Below are 16,723 nucleotides of genomic sequence, written 5' to 3'. Positions count from 1 at the left end.
CACTTGCACCACATCTTCAAGCAGCAACAGTAGCCTTCCTGAACAGTGAGAACTTGTCATTTCAGCAGCAGCAACCTTTCACATCAACAGCCATTCTTAATTCACCCTTAGGGGTTCCCAGGGGTGGAGTGGGGGCATATTATTTGAACCAGAACTGTCTAGTTATGGCACTCCATGTTCCCTGTTAAATTACAGTTGCTAACATGACTTCTTTGTGGGGAAGGTTTGGCTTGAGTTATAGCATCAACAAATCCACCATTTACACTCAATAAGACATTCTTGTTGGCAAACAGTATTAATTAAAGACATGCAGAGCCTTTAATTAAAACTCCCATGTTTTTGTGTTCTGTAGCTTTCAACAACAAAATGTCCAGCCTTTGTTATTGATTAAAATGAGCTCGCTTCTTTTCAAGATACGGAGAAAACCCACGTGGCGAGTGGTCTATCACAGAACTGAGACTGAAAGCAGAAGAGGGGTTGGTTCTTCTCCAGAGCAACTTGCAGGTGATACAATTGTCTGTGGTATGTATGCTCATTCCAGTATTGGCAATCGTTTCTTGGCTTTATGGGTGTTTGCCATGCTCCTGAAAAGCCTGTTTGACAGGAGGCAAGAAAACATGGTGCATGTTTGTGTATCACAAGGCGTGAAGTCTCATTTTGGACACCTGAAAGCTACTGCATGCCTCCGGCCCAGAGAACATGTTTTTAAAATGTCTGATCCCTGTCACAAACAGAATTTCGTTTTGTGGCACCAAACGTCTGCTGTGGTTCTAATGGACTCCCCTAACCCAACCTGCTTGCCAACTGCCCTTCCCCACACCTGAACAAATTCCCGTCTCTCACTACTCACCCACCCCTTCACTTATCCCCTCATAGCTTGCCCCAAATCTCCCATTTTAAGGGAGCAGGGAGGTGCTCCTCAGAGCAGCTTGCTAAATTGCTCTGTGAAGTGCCTCTCCCCTCTGTTAAACCTTGCTGCAGCTGCATTTAACTGGAGCTGGCATAGCCACCTATCAGCAGCCACATGAGCTGCAGCATGACGACAGTCTTACACTTTTATGTATATAGGAAAAAAGGCACTGGCCTGATTCACGTGCAACAAGAAACCATGGTTGGCTGCAGTATGAACAAACCATGGTTGGTCTTGGATTTACATACACTTCCCCGATTTTTCACGCCCATAAGGAGGAAACTTGAAACTTTTGAATGTGGTTTGAAACAAGCAGCAGTTGCTCATGACATCCTGGGCTTGTGGGGATTTTGCTTTGCTTAAACCAGGGGTCACTGACCTTTTTGGGCCAATGGGCATTTGGAATTTCCAAAAAGTGCTGTGGGCGCCAGCCACAAACAGGCTGCTGTGGGGGTGTGGCATAACACAAAATGGCCACCACATCTGAAGGAGTAGAAAAAGAGACAGGACTATGGAGGGGGAGAGGTTGCTGGTGTTCAAATAGGAAATGTTGTGATGACCTGAATGTGCACACCAACTTTCATTCTGAAGTCTCAATGTTCAAGGGAGATACTGTGCTACAAACAACAAGAGAATAAAAAGCCATCGGTTTCACTCAGCCAAACCAGAGTTCAGAATGTGAGAATGTCTTAAAGATGAAGTGGCCTTCAGTATTGGGCCATCCAAAATAAACACTTGTGGTAAGAGGCCAGTCTGTATAACTTGTCATTCACCTTTAAATCATGGGGGTTTGAGGGTGAAGAAATATTTGTTTGGGTTGCTTAAATAAAGAAATTCAAGATAATAATTTGACCTTTGAGGCTGGTCCATAATTCATTGCTTCCAAGACAGTCTATTTTTGTTTTGTTTTTCACCCTGTTTTGTTTTTATTATACTGGTGCCATAAATGGTTATCTTCTCTCCACACAGTGTGACAGTAGTTTAATTCCTGATGCTATGAATCAGGGATGGAGCTGGGTCGATGACAGAGAGTTAGTGATTTACAATAGACCAGGCACTCTATAAAAACCTATGGCAAGGGGTTATGAGTTATCAAGATGTGCTGAGCTGGCATCCGTGGTCAGCAATATGCAGGGCGGTGGAATCTCGCCTCTCATGGCTGCCCAGCATTCCATTACTGCCTGTTAGCCTCTTGAGTGAGAGCCAGCGAAGGACGGGCGATGGAGGGAGGAGTTCTCCGAAGGATCTGACGGCTGGAGAAATGGAGGGGGAACTTTTGAGGGAAACAAATGGCAAAACGGTCACGCTGTCAAGACCCGCCGCAGCTCATAAATCTAAAATGGGAAAATTGTATGTTCTGGAATATTAACAAAGCTGTTTGGACAACAGCAGCAGACTGAGGGGCTGAGAGAGATTCCCAATTATTATTTTTTCTGCAACGGCCATAGTCCCATGTTCCGGCAGGGGGTAAAGCTTAGTTTCTAGGAGGTTCCAGGTTTGTTCTCAAAATAGCCTTGGAGATGGGCCTTACCTTATATGCCCAGAGGCTTCTGGCATGGTTGCCAGGATCACGCCTTCCTCAGCATGCTGAATGTCTCTGAGCATCTGAGGCTACCCTGAAACAAACACCCATAAGTGCAACCTTGTGATGCCTTTCTTCATAAACTCGGAAGCTACCAGCGCAACAAGGGAGCAGCGATAGTGCCATTTCCGGAGTGGACTGTGGAATCCATTCTGCCCCCTAACCCACTTGCATGGTTTTGGTGGAGCAGAATGCAGTGCTTTTTCTTTCTTTCCTTCTAAAATAATGTTTAGGGGTACAGTGGTACCTCAGATTACATACGCTTCAGGTTACATACGCTTCAGGTTACATACGCTTCAGGTTACACACTCCACTAAGCCAGAAATAGTGCTTCAGGTTAAGAACTTTGCTTCAGGATAAGAACAGAAATTGGGCTCCGGTGGCGCGGTGGCAGCAGGAGGCCCCATTAGCTAAAGTGGTGCTTCAGGTTAAGAACAGTTTCAGGTTAAGAATGGACCTCTGGAATGAATTAAGTACTTAACCCGAGGTACCACTGTACTCTCATTTTGACTCAAGAAAATCACCATTTTATAGTTCAAATCAGGAAAAATAAATACGGTAAATGGACAAAAGTACAAAGATTCACAAAATGTTTAGGGTTATGCATACCCCTGTGTCCCCCACCCCCAAAAAAGCACTGGCAGAATGTAAAAATTATATTCTCTACCAAAATGTTTTGGAACAGAACCAAGCAGTTCAGCTGATCCCTTTTGCTTTTGTTTCCTCAATGGCATGAACGCACACCAACAAGAGACAGTTCCCCTGCAGCTCCAAAACACTATACAGTGGTATAAGCACTTAATTTGTTCCGGAGGTCCGTTCTTAACCTGAAACTGTTCTTAACCTGAAGCACCACTTTAGCTAATGGGGCCTCCTGCTGCCGCCACACCACCGGAGCATGATTTCTGTTCTCATCCTGAAGCAAAGTTCTTAACCTGAAGCACTATTTCTGGGTTAGCGGAGTCTGTAACCTGAAGCGTATGTAACTTGAAGCGTATGTAACCTGAGGTACCACTGTATATACAACCAGGACATGGAATCCTGAGCTTCAAACACTCTACATTCTGGAATCTGAAAAACAAAGCAATTGGAATAGCAGTGCCTTTGTGTATGTTCAGTTTTCATACTTAAGTGAATGATTCAGCCAAGGATAAATACACAAGTCTAGTTCCTTTCAGCAGAAGAGATTTAGGGAAAATATCTGGATTTAGGGAAAACATCTGACTTAAACTTCTAAAGGAAACCAGTAGGACATAAGGTGTTCACATCCACATTGTGGAGATTAGGCAACGAACATTTTGAAACAAGATTGCACAATGCGCCACTATGCACGTTTACCTGGGAATGAACCTGATTAAACAGCATGGGACACTTATGAGAAACATATATGTCGGATTTGGCTGCTCTTGTTGGAAGTTTCTTCCTCTTGTATTTTGAGGAGAAACAGCATGGAAAAAAATATTACACAGTTTTATCTTTACAAGAAGCAACTAAAATTAATTATATAACAAGAAGCTGAGAGGGTCTGGGACTATCACTGTCGTCTCAAGCCTGTCTATAGATCTGAAAATTCCAATATAGCCATCAAATAATTCTCCTCATAAGAGGATACCTCTTAATTTCAAAGGGGTGTCTGGATCCCCACACATGTGGTCTTTGAAGCAGGAGAGGTGCACTGAGTGGATGGGGCGAGAGGCTACGTCTCTCTTCGCTGCCATGCTTGTGGGTGGGGAGTATAATCTAAACTAGGCCTTGATTTATTTCATGGATAGAAAAATCCCATGTAAACTTTTACATAGTTTCAGGGAGCTTCAGTTTATGGCTCGACTTCTGTCTTCTTTTGCTTCCTTTCTTCTTAGTGGGGTTGTCTCAATGACTGTAATGTCTTTTGAAGGGACAAATTGGTGAGCCCAACTATTAGCTGGGTGACATCAAAGAACATTAATCTTTTGTTCCATAGCAAGGCCAATACCACATTAGTGCATTTCACCCAGTCATTATTAAGCCTGTAGCCCAAGGGTGTAATAAATGTTTTATGGCATGCAAACCAAGGTAATGGAATGCAAATTCCACAATATATCCTTACATTTATTTTCTAATAGAATAAATGATGACGTATTCTCTCCAAGAAAAAAGGCCCGAATGAGAGGACTGGCTCAGAAATTCGGAAGGGGCTTAAATACAGACTGTCCCTGTCCCCATTTAAGAGTGGCAGGAAAACAGAGGGTGCAATCCTGTGCCTAGTTAGGGTGCGTGAATCCCATTGGCTTCAAGTAGCTCTGTGCAAGCTCCCTACTAATTTGCATTTTGGAAAACCATTTATGCTTTTAAGTGCATCTGTTTCCCTCTAGCTCTATAATGTAAACATCCTGGATATATATGCCTGTGTGAATACTGGAATCTTACATTTTAATTTCTAATTACATTTCTCCCTCTCATTTGCTCTGTAATGTATGGGAAGCATTAGTGGTAAGCATAGTTTTAATACAGGCCAAGGAGAGGATTTCTGCCATCAGAACTTGTCACGATACAGTGGTACCTCAGGTTACATACGCTTCAGGTTACATACGCTTCAGGTTACAGACTCTGCTTACCCAGAAATAGTGCTTCAGGTTAAGAACTTTGCTTCAGGATGAGAACAGAAATCGTGCTCTGGTGGCGCGGCGGCAGCAGGAGGCCCCATTAGCTAAAGTGGTACTTTAGGTTAAGAACAGTTTCAGGTTAAATATGGACCTCTGGAACGAATTAAGTACTTAACCTGAGGTACCACTGTACTAGGAGAGGCCTTTTAAAATGCAACGCATTTTACATTTCCCCACCCACCTTTGAAGATGGGTGCACAGGGGTTAAACAGGTGTTTTAGCACATGCTGCTGTCCTCCCTTGGAGCAAGGCAGCGAGAGGGTGGAAGAGGCAGCAGAGAGCCTGGTCAGGTAGGTGGCCACTGGCTATAGCTGGAGTAGGAAGGCTGGCTGGCGGGCATGTGTGTAATAAGGAGGCAAGCAAATTTCCTGCCCTGCTGCCAGTTCACAACTTCCCTGTGCCCGAGACAATTGCTCCCAGTACATTTCCAAGCACAATTCAAAGTGCTGGTGTGAACTTTAAAGTCCTAAATGGCTTCAGCCCTGTATCCCTGAATGAGCATCTCCACCCCCATCGTTCATCCCAGACACTGAGATCCAGCACCGAAGACCTTCTGGATGTTCCCTCACCACAATAAGTGAAGTTACAGGGAACCAGGCAGAGGGCCTTCTTGGTAGTGGCGCCCACCATGTGGGAAGCCGTCCCAGCAGATTTCAAGGAGATGAGTCACTATACAACCTTTAGAAGACATTTAAAGGAAGCCCTGTATAGGGAAGCCTTTTAATGTGTAATGTTTCATTATGTTTTTATGTGTGTTGGAAGCCGCCCAGAGTGGCTGAGGTAACCCAGTAAGATGGGTTGGGTACAAATATGATTTTGATTAGTATTAGTATTGCCTCAGATTGACTCGTTATATTGAACGTCTTGCCTGATATGACATTTGTGCCATTTTGGTCGGTTCTAACTGAGGATTTTGGAAGCTTTCCTCCTTGCTTTTGGACCAACACTTTGCTTTTATACATGGAATTGTGACCTGAATGCGCACACTAAATTTCACTCCAGTGTTTCCCTCTTCAGAGTAGGCATTGCCATATCATCAAACCTATATATGAATAGCAAACTCATGCTCTTGAGTTATGATATGTAGGCAAAAGGCGTTAGCACATTCAGAGGGACTGGAACCCCGAGGTTTGCAGACACAGAAAAAGGTTTTAGGGGGGAAACAACGAGGGTGGAGTGAAGAATCTCCCCAAAACAGTCCAATAATGACTGAACATGCTGTTGTGAGGGATGGAAAATGGCAAAGGAGGGAGAATGGAATGAAGTATGCTGGAAAAGGGCTTCCCTGGTTAGCTGGAACATGAAAAACAAGCTCTTCCATACGCAACTTTTAGTTGCAGCTTCCACTTGGTGCAATGTATTTAGTGACTTTTCCTCTACCCCTTGAAATGTGGAGTGTGTTGATCTAGTATTTGATTCTAGGACAGAATATTGTCTTGAGCTCATATACAGTATAAAATTTCATTCTGGTATCTCAGTTTTAAGGTGCAGTAGGTACACTGCAAGCCAACATACATAACTGCAAACAGAGTGCCTATCAGGTAAGGTAAACTTCACTTCACTGACAATTAATATATCTCCTCCTTCCTCTGGGATAGGGGAATACAAAATGCATAAAACAAATGCCACCAAAATACCCTACTATTGCTAACTTGTCAGCGGCAGCTGTTGGGAGTTCTAGTGCATTTCATTGCAAGTTGTCTGGATTAGTCTTTGGGACTCGAGTAAGTCATTTTATCGGTCCCTAAGAAATGGTTTCATTTTATCTTTACCTTGTTTCCTGATGATGTTCAGTGCTTTTGATGTGGCCTAATAGAGTTCCATGTTCATTCATTCCTGTGCTTCTCTGAGAGAAATGCAGTCACCAAGAGAATAAATTGTGTTATAGTACAGCATCCAAGTTGATCCTTGGGAGTGATAAGTGAGTTCTAAAGCAGCGAGGGCAGTCAGAGTTAATAAAGGGGGAATGGATGGGCAAAGTTTCTGAGCCGCTCTGGCTTATGGAGCTCTGCCTCGCTTGAATCCCAGTAAGTGGCAGTAACACAACAAGATCACACAGATGCTCAACAGGAGAACATTTCAGTGCTCCTTTTAGCAAAACCCACGAGTACAGAAAGGGTTCACAGGCGAAGGTGTTGGAAGTGTTGTGATGCAACTCAGCACGGACAGGAGACTGTCTTCCTGGGAAAGGGTAGAGAGAGAGAGAGGAACCTCCAAGTTTTCTAGACCATCCTTATTGACTGGCCAACAACATCCGGCTCCAGCTTCTCAAGATGATTGAGAGGGCCCAACCAGTGTTGGAGGAAGGGGGCAGGGGGGGCAGTCCACCCCGGGTGCCATTTAAAGCCCTAAACGGCCTCAGTCCTATATACCTGAAAGAGCGTCTCCATCCCCATCGTTCAGCCCGGACACTGAGGTCCAGCTCCAAGGGCCTTCTGGCAGTTCCCTCATTGTGAGAAGTGAGGTTACAGGGAACCAGACAGAGGGCCTTCTCGGTAGTGGCGCCCACCCTGTGGAACACCCTCCCTTCAGATTTGAAGGAAATAAGCAGCTATCCTAACTTTAAAAGACATCTGAAGGCAGCCCTGTTCAGGGAAGTTTTTAATATTTAATGCTGTACTGTTTTTAACACTTGATTGGGAGCCACCCAGAGTGGCTGGGGGAAACTCAGCCAGATGGGCGGGGTATAAATAATAAATTATTATTATTATTATTATTATTATTATTATTATTATTATTATTATTATTATCTCTGAGGGGGGGGGGAGACAAGAAGGCACCCTGCAGGGGGCTCGCCCCGCTGCCACCGGGTGCGGTGGTGGCACAAGCAGCCGCCATCGTGCCACTGCTGCGTGCGGAAGATCCCTCCGCCGCCGAAGCCACAAGCAGAGGATCCTGCTGCTGTCAAGCGGCACCATTGGCAAACCACCCTGCATGTGCCGCTGGGCAGTTTGCCCCACCCCGCCCCCACCCCCCAGGTGCTGGCTAGCCTTCCTTCGCCCCTGGGCCCAACACAATGTCCTCACATAATGCACATGATGTTGCGCAACGTCCTGACACCACACATACGACGTTGTGAGGAGCCAGGGGGTGGAGCCGAAAGCATGCTGAACATTGAGAGGGCATCGCCCCCTAAAAAGGGGGGGGGGGAAGTGTATCAGCCTCCAGGAGCTAACACCCAGTGCTTTTTCCAGTGCTTTAACACCCAGTGCATACCCCTAAACATTTTGTGAATCTTTGTACTTTTGTCCATTTACTGTATTTATTTTTCCCGATTTGAACTATAAAGTGGTGATTTTTCTTGAGTCAAAATGAGAGTACCCCTAAACAGTTTTTTTAGAAAAAAAAGCACTGCTGACACCTATTACTGGTGGATCCTCAGTATAGGATAGGAACATACCCTAAAATTATGTGCTTCATTTAAAATGTGAGCAGGTTTTCTCTGAGAGCAGTTTATACACCAATATTTTAATTAAGGTTTCTAAAATGATTTAGTTGAGTGCGCCAGCTATTAGATCCTATAGAAGCAGCTTGTTCTCAGTCCAATGGTAAAGAGTGTATGTAATTAAAACCAAGCATGCTCATTATCATCAGATGATTGTAGGAAGTTACAGGTACACAAGCTAATAGTCAGGAGGCCATGCAGATGACATTTTAGAGATTAGGGCCTAACCCCCAAATTCACTGTAGTTTCTCAACAGTAATGCTTTAAGTATTTGGCTAGAAGGCCCAAAACTTTTATTAACTACAGTGCTAAAAGCTACCATGAAAAAAAATCAATTAACACCTGGCGTTTTATTTCAAAATCGAACAATTAAAACAGTCTTTGGCATGATGTAACCACTCACTGTCTCAGTAGAGGATTTACTGAATATCTGATATGGGGTGATGGCCTTTGAAGCCAGCTGTTAAAAAGCACTTAAATTTACTGCCCGCTTTTAAAAGATTTTTTAAAAATAATTGTTGTAAGACATGATGCTAAGTTAGCAGTTATAAACCCGCCCTTCATATAAATTAATTCATGATGGCATCTACTTCGCCGTGAAAGTCCAGGCAGCTATTTGGGGGAAGAAGGTTTCAGTTTTGCTGTAAATTAAAAAGTGCTTAATATCCAAAAGGAATATTTGCGTCACCTTGGGCTTTGAGGGAAGAAGGAAAGTTTATATGGGAGTGAGGAATCCATCTTGACAAGATGTTGCAATGAATTCCCTGGCCTCCAGTCTAACAGCATAGCTCCTGTTCAGGGCTCCAGCCAGTCTGGGATAGGAGCCTTGGGGTGGTGTTTGGCATATTCCACCTATTTTGCTTTATTGCGTTCTATATTGCAAAAGGCTCAGGGCTGGAGCTGGCAGCCAGTTCTCAGCATGGGAGTTGCACTGGCATAGAGCTGATGTGTGGAGTTTAGTGAGGGGAGGGAGAACTATAAACCTCCTTATACATGTTCCTCCATCCCAAACTATCACTTCCAAGAGCAGCATCCTAGGTGCTCAAGTAGAGACAGTACCCCCCCACACACATTTCCATCTTTCTCCCCCCTTTTCAAGGGACACCCAGGGCCTATCAGGGAGTGGCCAGGAAAGCATTTAGTCCAGATCCTCAAGTTCAAAGGGGGCCTCAAGTTTAGACACTTGTTAATTTTTTGACATTTGATCATAGAATTCTAGAGGTGGAAGGGCCCCTGGGGATCATCTAGTCCAACCCCCTGCAATGCAGGAATATGCAGTGGTCCCATGCAGGGACCAAACCTGCAACCTTGGGGTTATCAGCACCGTGCTTTAACCAATGGAGCCAGCATCCCTATGATGAGTTGGGGGGGGGGATTTTGTACTTTGGGCCAAAATGTGACCGTCTCACAGCTTAGAACCGTAAAGTGAAGCAAATGAGAATGGGGTTGGGTAAAATACAATTTATTTTGTTGTTCACTGATATGGATGTAGGGTGGTTCTAAACACTGGGACGCAGGTGGCGCTGTGGTCGGCGGTTCGAAGCCCTGCGACGGGGTGAGCTCCCGTTGCTCGGTCCCTGCTCCTGCCAACTTAGCAGTTCGAAAGCAGGTCAAAGGACAAGTAGATAAATAGGTACCGCTCTGGCGGGAAGGTAAACAGCATTTTTGTGCACTGCTCTGGTTCGCCAGAAGCGGCTTAGTCATGCTGGCCACATGACCCAGAAGTTGTACGCCGGCTCCCTCGGCCAATAAAGCAAGATGAGCGCTGCAACCCCACAGTCGGCCACAACTGGACCTAATGGTCAGGGGTCCCTTTACCCTTTACCTTAAACACAGGAGAAAACAGGCTATAAATAAGTCAGAAATTAGACCATTTTAAATAATAATAATAATAATAATAATAATAATAATAATAATAATAATAATATATTATACCCTACCCATCTGGCTGGGTTTCCCCAGCTACTCTGGGGAGAAAGTAGAATGGGAGGGCGAAGGGCTGGAGCCTCCCCCATAACATTTCTTAATTATACAGCACATTTGAGTGTCCTTTGCACTTCCTGTAGAATTATCTCAAGTTATTGTTGCAACAACCTTGCAAGGTAGGCCACTAATAGGAACTTGATAATACAGGTGTAGAGGGTAGACTAAAGTGAGAGGCGATGAGTTGCTGAAAGCCACCTACCGAGCTCATGTGAGTGGAGACACTTGAATCACTAACTTCCCAACTCAGTTTCTTAGCCGCTATACTTCACTAGCCAACTTGTTAAATGTCAGGAGCCTTTAACTAGCATGTGTGCAAAAAGAGATTTTTGGGTTTGCTTCATCAACTGTGAAATTTAAATGTAATCACCCTGAAAAATCCCTTTGCTTTATTTGTATTTTCTGCAGGGCGCTTGCACTTGCAAACACGGAGTATATTAATCATGGCTTCATCAGCTCGTTCCAGTGACGGCCAGCATTAACCTTTGCTAAGTGATCAGTTGAACGTGCTTGCCTTCCCAGGTGCCAAAGCCACGATCACATTTACTTTGAGGGTCTTTCCTTAGGTTCAGTGAGAAAGGAATCTTTCATCTCCTTCTGCACCTCTGATTACGATGACATTTTATCAGTATTCACCCATAGGGATGGGGGAAGAGGAAGAGGAGAAGGGGGAAAACCTTGAAGATACAAGATTGAATCCGTTTTGAGCTGGCATCCAAAGGACTGTGGATTGAGTTGGTTATGGTGGACCATGGTTTTCATGCATCATAACCATGGATCAACCCTCATCCTAGTAGCCAATATCTGCTGCCTTGGCCTGACTAGAGGTTCTCATGTCAGCCTCGACTCTTTGCCTGTGTGATGGGCGGCTGCTGTCACCCAGTTCCGCTACTGCTGATGCCCTGGCCATAACCACTTTTGCGAACCTCTGATGAGGACCCACCCACCCACTTTGTCATCATACCATATTGGCCTGAATATAAGCCTCACCTTCCCCCCAAATTCCAACCATGAAAAGTTAAAGTGCGGCTTATATTCGCGACCTTACAAAAAATGGCTTTTATGATATCGCTGCTGAAACATATGATAAAACAGGAGGAGTGAGTGTCTGAGGCTTATATTTGGGTATGGTCTTTTCTCTCTCTCCCCCCCCCCCCCGAATTTTAAAGTTGTGGCTTATATTCCAGTGCGGCTTATATTCGGGCCAATACTGTAGGTGGTTGATTTCATCTCTGCTGCACTGCTCAAGGAGCCTTCAGGATGGAGTTGCTGCCATGGGCCTTATTTTGTCTGTGTCTTTTAATGAACTGAGAATTGTGAAAGGTTTTGAGTCATGGGGGCGGCGAGAGTGTGTGAATGAATTTGGCAGTGCTTGGTTTATTTTTCTGTTCTTATTTTGTTCCTGCTGGTCTACTTCAAAGTTGACTTCCCTGCCTTTCTGCCTGATGATGATGATGATCTGAATTTATAAACCTTCCTTTACCCGGAGGTCTCAGGGAAGTTCACAGAACAAAATCAAAATATAAAACCACAAAACATATAATCAAAATAAAAAACAACAACCCAATACTCCCCCTCCAAAGCCCCTACCAGTGGCGTAGCGTGGGGGGTGCAGGGGGGGCCGGCCGCACCGGGCGCAACATCTGGGGTTAGGGCAAATCCACGGGTTAGGGGGCGCAAATCCACGGGTTAGGGGGTGCAAATTACTTGCCTTGCCCCGGGTGCTGACAACCCACGCTACGCCACTGGCCCCTACCCCAAGCTGGATGGCTTTCTGGACTCGGACACGAGTATGCAGTTGAAGTGTTCAAGCCCGCTGAAGAGTGTTGCAGTTAAGGTGCTTTCAGAAACATGTGTATTACGGATTCATCCTGATTTGCTTATGGGGAGGTTAGATGACGTTGCATCAGAGCAAGTATTATCCCACAAAAAAGCCTACCTTTTTGGAAGTAGCCTTGTTGTACAATAACTCCCAGTCAACTATGGTGCCATCTGTCCTACACATTTAAAGCAGCACTGTACCACTTTTTAAACAATCATGACTTTCCCCAAATAATCCTGGGAAATGTTGTTTGTTAAGGGTGCTAGGAGGTGCCTTTTCCCCTCACAGAGTTACAGTTCACAGAGTTCCATGGGAAAAGAGGGACTAACTGTCAAACCACTGTGAGAATTCTAGCTCTGTGAGGGAAATAAAGGTCTCCTAGCAACTCAGCACCTTTAACAAACTACCCTTCCCAGGTTTATTTGAGGGAAGCCGTGACTGTTTCAAGTGGTACCGTATATTGCTGTGTCTAACAGAATTCATTTGATTTTTCTCCCACCTCCAAATCCCTTCGTTTCCTGTCTGTAAAATGGAGGCAGTCTTCCTGCAAATATTCAAATATGTGCAAATGCTGATTGTTTAACCTTTAAAGCCCTAAACAGCTTCAGCCCTGTATACCTGAAGCAGCATCTCTACCCATAGCATTCAGGCCAGAAACTGAGGTCTAACTCCGAGAGCCTTCTGGTGGTTCCCTCATTGTGAAAAGTGAAATTATAGGGAACCAGGCAGAGGGCCTTCTCGGTAGTGGCGCCCGCCCTGTGGAACACCCTCCCATCAGATGTCAAGGAGATAAGAAACTATCTGACTTTTAGAAGACATCTGAAGGCAACCCTGTTTAGGGAAGTTTTTAATATTTGATGTTTTTGTGTTTTTAATATTCTATTGAGAGCTGCCCAGAGTGGCTGGGGAGGCCCGGCCAGATGGGCGGGGTATAAGTAATAAATTATTATTATTGATCCGTACTAACCCTCTTGTAGATTTGTCCTAGCACTCATGGAATTGTCCACCCATGGACCATCATGGTCAATAAAAACCTTTGTTTTGTTTCTTCAGCAGGCAAGAAATGCTTTTAATATATTTGCAAAGCTAGAAATGCTCTAATTTTGTGTGTGTGTTTGTGAGGGTATATATGAAAGCACAATTACATCTGACATCGTTAATTCCTGCTACCCCTCTCCCTTGCTTTTCTGCAATTTGGATCTTTGATTATGGTCTAAAATGCTCTGTGCCACAAAATAGAGGGCTCGATTAAGCTGTGCCTTACCAGCTGTAATGAAGTAATTTAAAGTAAGAGAGATAATAAGTTGCATCAACCCCCGCCCTATTAATACAGGCCAGATAAGTAGGCACACCTCTGAAGACATCCATTTATCTAGAATGATAATGCTGTCATGCTCTTATTGTGCTCTGGCACAGCTCAAAAGCATTCTTGAAAATGCTTCACAAATGACACACGGCAGATAAAAAAAGTTGATACACTGGCATAGGGAAAAAAGAAAATTAGGTTCCGTGATATTGTTTACTGGTTCAACTTACTTTTGTGTAGATGTCTGATGCATGCAAGTCATAGAGATAGACCAAACTGTTCATCAGGCAGAACGCCATGATTCTGCAGCCGTTACAGCTCCCTTGGGACACAACTAATAGCCAAGAAACCTAGGCAGGCACTCAAGGCACCGCCATTTATAAGGCACATTGAATGCCACTTCTGGTTGCTTTGCTCGAAGCTTTCAGCCCTTGGGAATGCTAGTCTGAACATCTAATCTTGAGATGAGGGGTGGTGCCTCATAGGTCATGGGACTGAATCTTCCAGTTTCCAAAGAGAAGCCAAGCAGAGCCTGAGGGGAGCAGAGCCTCAGCTATTCCTTCTGGGACAGGGTGTAGCTCGATGAACATGAGAACAGAACTCCTTCCTCCAGAGTCCCTGAAAATGGAGGCTTGAATCCTGAAATCCTGAAAGACAGATCCTGATATCAAAACACCTGTCAGGGGGTGGTGGACTGTCCATGACAGTCAGATTATGCTTCGGGAGGCTTTGGGCTGAAAGAAGGGATGGGGAACCTCAGACCTGGAGGTCAACTGTAGACACTTGTATGACTCTTGGGATTTTCTGAGGCCACACCTCCCCTGGTCCAGTCATTTTGTCTGGCTGGAAAACCCTGCTATTGCCTGTTGTTTGCCTGGCATAATAATAATAATAATAATAATAATAATAATAATAATAATAATAATTTCATTATTTGTACCATGCCCATCTGACTAGGTTGCCCAGCACGCACAAAAACTTAATAAAACATTAAACATTTATAATGTCCCTATACTGGGCTCCCTTCAGATGTCTTCTAAAGGTTGTATAGTTTCCTATCTCCTTGACATCTGATGGGAGGGCGTTCCACAGGGTTGGTGCCACTACCAAGAAAGCCCTTTGACTGCTTCCCTGTAACCTCACTTCTCGCAATGAGGGAACCGCCAGAAGGCCCTCAGAGCTGGACCTCAGTGTCTGGGCTGCATGATGGGGGTGGAGATGCTCCTTCAGGTATACAGGGCTGAGACCATTTAGGGCTTTAAAGGTCAGCACTAACACTTTGACTTGTGCTCGGAAACATACTGAGAGCCCATGTTGTTCTTTCAGGACCGGTGTTATATGATCCTGGTATGTGTAGAAATGCTTGTGCCTCGACTGTATCCTACAGTACGAAGATAAGTGTTGCATTCCTTGTTCCACTCACACTTGGCATACGGCCCCCGGAAGGCTGCTTGTGTGGCAATGTGGCCCTTTGGGCTCAAAACAGCTCTTGTTGAAAAGCACCATATAAAAGTGACTGTACAGAATGTCTTCAGTTAGGTCTCATAACTAACCTTACGTATATGCTACCGAATCCTTAAAATGCTGAAGATTTATTCTGAGCTGGGTTCTTTATATCATCTTGAAAATATAGCAACGGACAAAGGTGGAATGGGAAAGACGTGCTTTAAAGTTCACCTTTCTGCTAATTGCTTGCTTGTAAAAATGGTGTGTCCAGGCACACAGACCTTTTATAGACTACTTTACGATGGGAGAGCGAGTGATTCAGCATATTTCTTTTATGTCTGTTCATTCAGTATTATAATATGGCAGCATTCCAAAGGATTCAAAAATGTGCAAGTAGGTCTCTTGCCCCTCCTCCCCAGACTGAAAGCTGCAGTAACTACTCTTCATTTCCTCCTCCCATCTTGCTAGGCTGGAGACAGAGGCAACACAGCACTCTCACCCTGGGGCAGCTTGGTCATCTCTATAATTCTGCCAAGTGGTAAGGAGAGTGAGGTCTTATTCACGCTTTCCTCCGCTCTTTCCAAGCACGCTTTGCACTTTAAAGCTACATGTCCATGTGCCCTTTTTTGTTTGTTTGTTCTGGAGCTTTCCCTGTGAAAACCTGTTCTTTAAAGCTCAATCGGAGCAAACAGCAATCTGCAAAAAACTTGAATTGTCATTTGCTCCGATTGAGCGCTAAAGAGCAGGTTTTTGTGGGGAAAGCTCTGGGGCAAAAAACCCCAAAATGCTTGAACAAAAGTGTGGATAAGGCCTGACACTCTTCTTCTGTCTAAGGTGAAACTTGTGCAAATGGGTGCACTGTGTTTATCTCTGCTCCAAGCAGAAAGATAATGTTTTCTGGGACCTTGTGCATGCAAATACTCTGCCACAAAGCTCTGTCTCTGTCTGCACTTCATGGCTGCCTTCAGGTGCAACCATACAGAGGTGTGTGTGTGAGGAAGATGCATATTAGACAAAAAGCCACAAGTCTCCTAGCAACATCCTGCACCACTTATGGATGCCCTCCCCTCATTTTGAGGATTCATTATGCAACTGAACCTAATAAAATATGATCAAAACCATTTCTAAAATGTTGACTGGGACAAATATGCATTAAACTACTTGTAGGTGATAGCAGAACCAGTGGGGGAGCCTTTCTTCACCAGAACACAGCTCGGAGCACAGTTAGTAAATTGGCCCATAAAAAAAGAAGGGGAATGTTTTATTGAGAGGTTTGGAAGGCCCAGATTTGTTACTGAGTCAGTTAGCAAATGATAATAGTGATAATAGCTACATTCTGTTTGCTGAGTTCAATAAATGATGAGCATACATACTGTGTGTGTTGTTATTAGATTTTCCGTGCTCATCAGAAGCTGAGTGTAGTTTTGGCTTGCTAAATACATCTTCGTGCTGCAATCTATAGAACGGTACACTTTTCATACCAATCAGACTTTAATATTAATTTGTTCTTATTTATACACCCCAGAAAGACACAGAACATCTTCAGATCCATGATAAAGCTTTCATTCAAAATAAAGTATGGCTATA

General features: G+C 44.3%; 2 long non-coding RNA genes across 2 annotated transcripts in view; both read right to left on the bottom strand.

Annotated features, from left to right (window-relative positions):
- Positions 1 to 16,723, bottom strand: part of LOC309343194 — a 244,646-nt gene that overhangs the window by 33,378 nt on the left and 194,545 nt on the right. The gene's annotated exons all lie outside the window — the stretch shown is intronic.
- LOC309343185 lies at positions 1,877 to 5,608 on the bottom strand. Its single transcript, XR_014157163.1, has 3 exons — positions 3,831 to 5,608; positions 2,442 to 2,526; positions 1,877 to 2,163 (listed from the first exon to the last, which is right to left on the bottom strand). It is a non-coding gene; the product is annotated as an uncharacterized lncRNA (long non-coding RNA).

The sequence above is a fragment of the Podarcis erhardii genome (assembly GCF_964252035.2).
Source record: "Podarcis erhardii genome assembly, chromosome: 5".
NCBI classification, from domain to species: domain Eukaryota; kingdom Metazoa; phylum Chordata; class Lepidosauria; order Squamata; family Lacertidae; genus Podarcis; species Podarcis erhardii.
This window is presented reverse-complemented; position numbering and strand designations above follow the sequence as displayed.